Below are 6000 nucleotides of genomic sequence, written 5' to 3'. Positions count from 1 at the left end.
TCTTTCCCCCCTCTCTCTCTCTTTCCCCCCTCTCTCTCTCTCCCCCCTCTCTCTCTCTTTCCCCCCTCTCTCTCTCTTTCCCCCCTCTCTCTCTCTTTCCCCCCTCTCTCTCTTTCCCCCCCTCTCTCTCTCTTTCCCCCCCTCTCTCTCTCTTTCCCCCCCTCTCTCTCTCTTTCCCCCCCTCTCTCTCTCTTCCCCCCCTCTCTTCCCCCCTCTCTCTCTCTTCCCCCCCTCTCTCTCTCTTCCCCCCCCTCTCTCTCTCTTCCCCCCCTCTCTCTCTCTTCCCCCCCCTCTCTCTCTTTCCCCCCCTCTCTCTCTCTTTCCCCCCCCTCTCTCTCTCTTTCCCCCCCTCTCTCTCTCTTTCCCCCCCCTCTCTCTCTCTTTCCCCCCCTCTCTCTCTCTTTCCCCCCCCTCTCTCTCTCTTTCCCCCCCTCTCTCTCTCTTTCCCCCCCTCTCTCTCTCTTTCCCCCCCCTCTCTCTCTCTTTCCCCCCCCTCTCTCTCTCTTTCCCCCCTCTCTCTCTCTTTCCCCCCCTCTCTCTCTCTTTCCCCCCCTCTCTCTCTCTTTCCCCCCCCTCTCTCTCTCTTTCCCCCCCCTCTCTCTCTCTTTCCCCCCCTCTCTCTCTCTTTTCCCCCCCCCCTCTCTCTCTCCCCCCCCCCTCCCATGGGGTATGGTGAGAAAGCAGGAATGGGGTACTGAAGTTGCATGTTCAGCCATGAACTCATTGAATGGCGGTGCAGGCTAGAAGGGCCGAATGGCCTACTCCTGCACCTATTTTCTATGTTTCTACCCCTTTCTCTCTCTTCCCCCCCCACCCTCCTCTCTCTTCCCCCCCCCACCCCCTCTCTCTCTCTCTTTCCCCCTACCCCCTCTTCCCCCCCCCCCAACCCCCCCTCTCGCTCTCCCCCTCTCTCTTCCACCCCCCCCCCTCCTATTTACTCATCACGCTCTCACTCTATTGCTCTTCCATTCCATCCAGCACACCTGATTTTGGAACTAAAGAAGCAGCCTTTGATTAATTGTGTCTCTCGAAAGTTTTCCTGTGTTCATGAGCTTGTCCTAAGTTGTCAGTTGGTGAAGCAGGCAGCTGTGTGTTTAACTAGTGTTAATACAATGCTATCCCTATGTTTCCCCTAGACTAAATTCCTTGTGCTGATTTATTGAAATGTGGTGTGCAAAACGATGTGAAGAAGTCTTTTCATAATGGCAATGGAATTGGTGATCGAAATCCCAAACTTGTCCGATGTCAATTATAATAATTATAAATTTTACTAAATAAAACAAATTATAATTGACATCGGACTTCAAGTTTTTTTGTAACGCTTTTTCCTCTGTGAAAGGAACATTAGCCACCCAAAATTTGGACATATTAAATGGGGAATAACATGATGAAAGTAGGAGGATGCAGTAAGTTATTTTGTCTGTGTACTGAACTTTGTAATTGGACATTTTTAGTATTTTGTAGGGTATGGTTTCTTCAGTCTGCCGGGCTACGGCACTTGCACAAAGTAATCTTACACACAATGTATCTCAGTTTATTTTTATTTGATCTCCGAACATCGATGACACTGCCACATTAACTGCTCATCCCTAGTTGATTTTTTGGTAGCAATTGTTTTTTTTATAACTGGCATTAAGAGTTAATCACAAATGTGGGCTCGAGTTATGCATTGGCCAGAGTTGGGTTTTGGCACAAATCTGGCAGCTTTCTTAGTAACTTTTTAAAATTACTGTACCAGATTTATCAGCTTCATTCTTATAAATTGCCATGGTAAAATTTGAACTCCTGATCTCTGGATTGCTGGTCTAGTACTGTTACCACTGTAGTGCTGTTCCATTTTTCAGTACTAACCCTTTTTATTTAAAATTTTTTTCCACCACATCAAGTGTGAGGTAATGCATTTGGGGAGGACTAACAAGGCAAGGATATAGTATAGTATCAGGCAGTCCCTCGTATCGAGGATGACTTGCTTCCACACCAAAAAGGAATGAGTTCACAGGTGTTTCAATGAGGGACCTGATATCCCACGTGCCGAACTACATATTGAAGGGTGGAAGATGCCTGTGCGTGGATTCTTTTAACGTGTGGTGGCCATTGCCCATCAGCTACCACACGGGCTTGACAGAGCTAGGTCTTGATCCAGTGGCAAGGGTTAACCAAGACGACTGGAGACCAGCTCTGCTACATGGACCTAGTGCGCCCACGTTCCTACTGTCCGTAGACTGCAGTGTGGACCAGCCTGTGCTGCCCCCGGCCCTCGCCTCTTCTGGGCCCCAAACCCTTGCCTCTCCTGGACCCAGATCACATCGCTCCTGGACCACGATCTCTCTCCGCTCCTCTGCTCTGATCATTCACCGCACCTCTGCTGTACCCGCCGAAGTTCCTGTCCACGCTCCAGTCGGCGTTCTGGATTTTGGTGACGTCGTCGTCCTTGAGGCCGTCTCCCTTCTGGAACGGCTTGAGCTGTATCTTGAAGTGGCTGCTCCTCCTGTACCCCCCGACCTGCGGCTGGTGTTTCCTCATTAAATGAGTACATATTAAATGGTAGGACATTGAAGTGTAGAGGAACGAAGGAACCTTGGAGTGCATGTCCACAGATCCCTGAAGGAGCAGGCTAGGTAGATAAGGCGGTTAAGAAGGCATACGGAATACTTGTCTTTATTAGGAGGTTATGCTTGAACTGTATAAAATACTAGTTCATCTTCATCATCATTCATCATAGGCTATCCCTCGGAATCGAGGAAGACTTGCTTCCACTCTTAAAATTAGTTCTTGGGTGGCTAAACAGTCCAATAAGAGAGCCACAGACTCTGTCACAGGTGGGACAGATAGTCGTTGAGGGAAGGGATGGGTGGGACAGGTTTGCCGCTCGCTCTTTCCGCTGCCCGCGCTTGATGTCTGCATGCTTTCGGCAATGAGACTCGAGGTGCTCAGTGCCCTCCCGGATGCACTTCCTCCACTTGGGGCAATCTTTGGCCAGGGACTCCCAGGTGTCAGTGGGGTTGTCGAACTTTATCAGGGAGGCTTTGAGGTTGTCCTTGTAACGCTTCCGCTGCCCACCTTTGGTTCATTTGCCGTGAAGGAGTTTGAGTAGAGCACTTGCTTTGGGAGTCTCGTGTTTGGCATGCGAACTATGTGGCCTGCCCAGCGGAGCTGATCAAGTGTGGTCAGTGCTTCAATGCTGGGGATATTGGCCTGGTCAAGGACACTAATGTTGGTACGTCTGTCCTCCCAGGGGATTTGTCGGCCACAGCTGGAGTACTGTGTGCAGTTCTGGTTGCCACATTACAGGAAAGATGTGATTGCACTACAGAGGGTATAGAGGAGATTTACAAGGATGTTGCCTGGACTCAAGAATTTTAGCTACGAGGACAGATTGGATAGGCTGGGTTTGTTTTCTTTGGAACAGAGAAGGCTGAGGGGAGACCTGATTGAGGTGTATAAAATTATGAGGGGCCTAGATAAACCTATTTCCCTTAGCAGAGGGGTCAACAAACAGGGGGCATAGATTTAAAGTAATTGGTAGCAGGTTTAGAGAGGATTTGAGGGCACATTTTTTCACCGAGGGTTGTTGGGTCTGGAACTCACTGCCTGAAAGGGTGATAGAGGCAGAAACCCTCACCACATTTAAAAAAGTACGTGGATGTTCACTTGAAGTGCCGTAACCTACAAGACTACGGACCAAGAACTGGAAAGTGGGATTAGGCTAGATAACTCTTTGTCGGCCAGTGCGGACACAATGGGCCGAAATGGCCTCCTTCCATGCTGTAAATTTCTATGATTCTATCAAGGCTTGTCACTCCTCTCCCTCGCATCATTATTTCTTCACTGCAGAAAGAGACAATAAGTAGGAGTGATAGCTCTTTGGGCTACTTGCAGCCACAAAGTTATAGCCTTATGTGACTAAAAGCTTTATATATTAATATATGAAAAGATATCCAAGAACAAATTTTAAAAGTATTATTGTGGAAAAAGTTGTAGCATCTGTTATGGCTCTGTTAATATTGTAAAACTTGTACATACATACATTAGTGGAGCCAGGTTCTTAAATTGTTCAGTTAGTAATGACATTTTTATGGGTATTGGTGTGTTATGATTTTATCTTCAGTCATAATTTCTTCTATCCCATCTTGTCCATAGACATGCATAATTGCTGTTCAAATCTCTCAACTTCCACCCCGTTTGTAACAATGAGACTGCCTTGGCCAAAGTATGAATGATTCCAATATGACTGCGACCATGATGCATTATTCCTCCTTGTCCTTTCCACTTCTCCACTGATCTTCAGAATCAAAATAATACTTGAACTCTGAAAAGAAGCCTTCTAACGCTTGATGCTGCAGATGTACAAAAATATTGTCTTAAACTTGGTCTGGCAATTATTCAGTTCATTCAAAACTGCCCATATCCTGTCCCGCACCAAGCCCAATTCACTCATCACCCCTGTCCTCGCTGATCTACATTGGCTCCTGGACCCCAACACCTCAAATTTAAAATTCTCATCCTCGTGTTCAAATCCCTTAATGCCCCTGCTCCTCCCTATCTCTAAACGTATCCAGCCCTACAACCCTCTGAGAACTCTACGTTCCTCCAATCTGGCCACTTGTTCATCCGTTGCTCCTCCATTTATGCCGTGCCTTCAGCCATTTAGAATGCTAGGCTCTGGAATTCCATCCCTAAACCGCTCTGCTGCTTCACCTCATTCTGCTCTTTTAAGACTCTCCTTAAAACCAACCTCTAACCACGTTTTAACCACTCCTCTTAATAGCTTCTTCTTTGGCTCCATGCCGCTTTTCATCTGATTAGGCTTCTGTGATGTACCTTGTTAGTTTTCCTACGTTAAAGAAGCTTTATAAATGCAAGTAGCTTTTGAGTTAATCCAAAAAGGAGATGAAATAGTTTAAGTGGAATTTATAGGTGGGGGTTTTTAAGGTTCCCGAAACACACTATTTGCATTGGAGCAACAATATTGTATGTTTTATATTGTATGTTTTTAAACAGCTCTGCTTTCACTTCTTTCATCTGACAGTGGAGTGGGCAGATGATTCTACTGATCTTTCTGCAAGAAAATTGTTACATACTGTCATGAGATGGTATGTTTGTGAAGATATGGGTGTGTGCTCATGGATTTATCACCCAGCGATTTCCTGACCATATCAACTTTACCTATGCATTTTATCTATAAGGGAGGGAGGGAGGGAAAATCTAAGGGCAAGTTGCCTCTGGCGCTCCTCTTGAAACAACCATTTTGAGCAACATTGGCACAGTACTGGGAGTCAGGAGACCTGGAAGGGGTGGGGGCAAAATGTAGTATTTTTTGTTGGAAAAACAAGAAACCAAACACATTCTCTAAAATGCAAAAGGTATGGTGACAAAAATATGTCAAATGGCAGTGCTAACTCTGGGTCAGTGCAAGTCTATTAGTCATTTGTCGCAGCGGGTCATGGTGTTGGTTAATGAGATAGACAAAAGCAATATTCATTTTATTTCTAATGAATGTCATGGCGTTCTAATGCATTGGTGTATTTGTGCTGCATTATGTTAGAGCAAGGGAGTCCAAGCTTAACTACTTTGTGGGTCATTAGTTGAAGCCAGAAGGCCATGTGTAAAGTTTAACTTTTGTGTTCCTGATTAATTTGCATGTATTTTGTCGCTGATACTACCAGACCTTGGTGTTCTGATTTAGGATTTATTTATCAATGAGGTACAACCAGCTACAAAACAGCTCTCTCTAAGCCCACAAAATTCATGCCTGGGTTTAAGCTCATCCAGTAAAAAGCAAAATACTGTCAGTGCTGGAAAACAAAAACAGAAAATGCTGGAAACACAGCTGGTCAGTCAACCGCATATATAGAGAACGGAAAAGTTGATGATTTGGGTGTGGCCTCTCTTCAGTTTTTTGTGATAGTATAGGATTAATAGTAAAACATAATTTCTTGCTGAGTGAGTGAGTGAATAAATCCAAACCTGGTGTGGTCATACAGACTTGGGAAAGACCCA

At 45.8% G+C, this 6000-nt stretch overlaps 1 protein-coding gene across 11 annotated transcripts in view; it reads left to right on the top strand.

Moving 5' to 3' along the window:
- bptf (bromodomain PHD finger transcription factor) overlaps positions 1-6000 on the top strand; it is a 144573-nt gene that overhangs the window by 9879 nt on the left and 128694 nt on the right. The gene's annotated exons all lie outside the window — the stretch shown is intronic.

Source organism: Pristiophorus japonicus, chromosome 16, assembly GCF_044704955.1.
Source record: "Pristiophorus japonicus isolate sPriJap1 chromosome 16, sPriJap1.hap1, whole genome shotgun sequence".
NCBI classification, from domain to species: domain Eukaryota; kingdom Metazoa; phylum Chordata; class Chondrichthyes; family Pristiophoridae; genus Pristiophorus; species Pristiophorus japonicus.
Note: the sequence above shows the minus strand (reverse complement) of the source record. Positions and strands in the feature narration are given on the sequence as shown.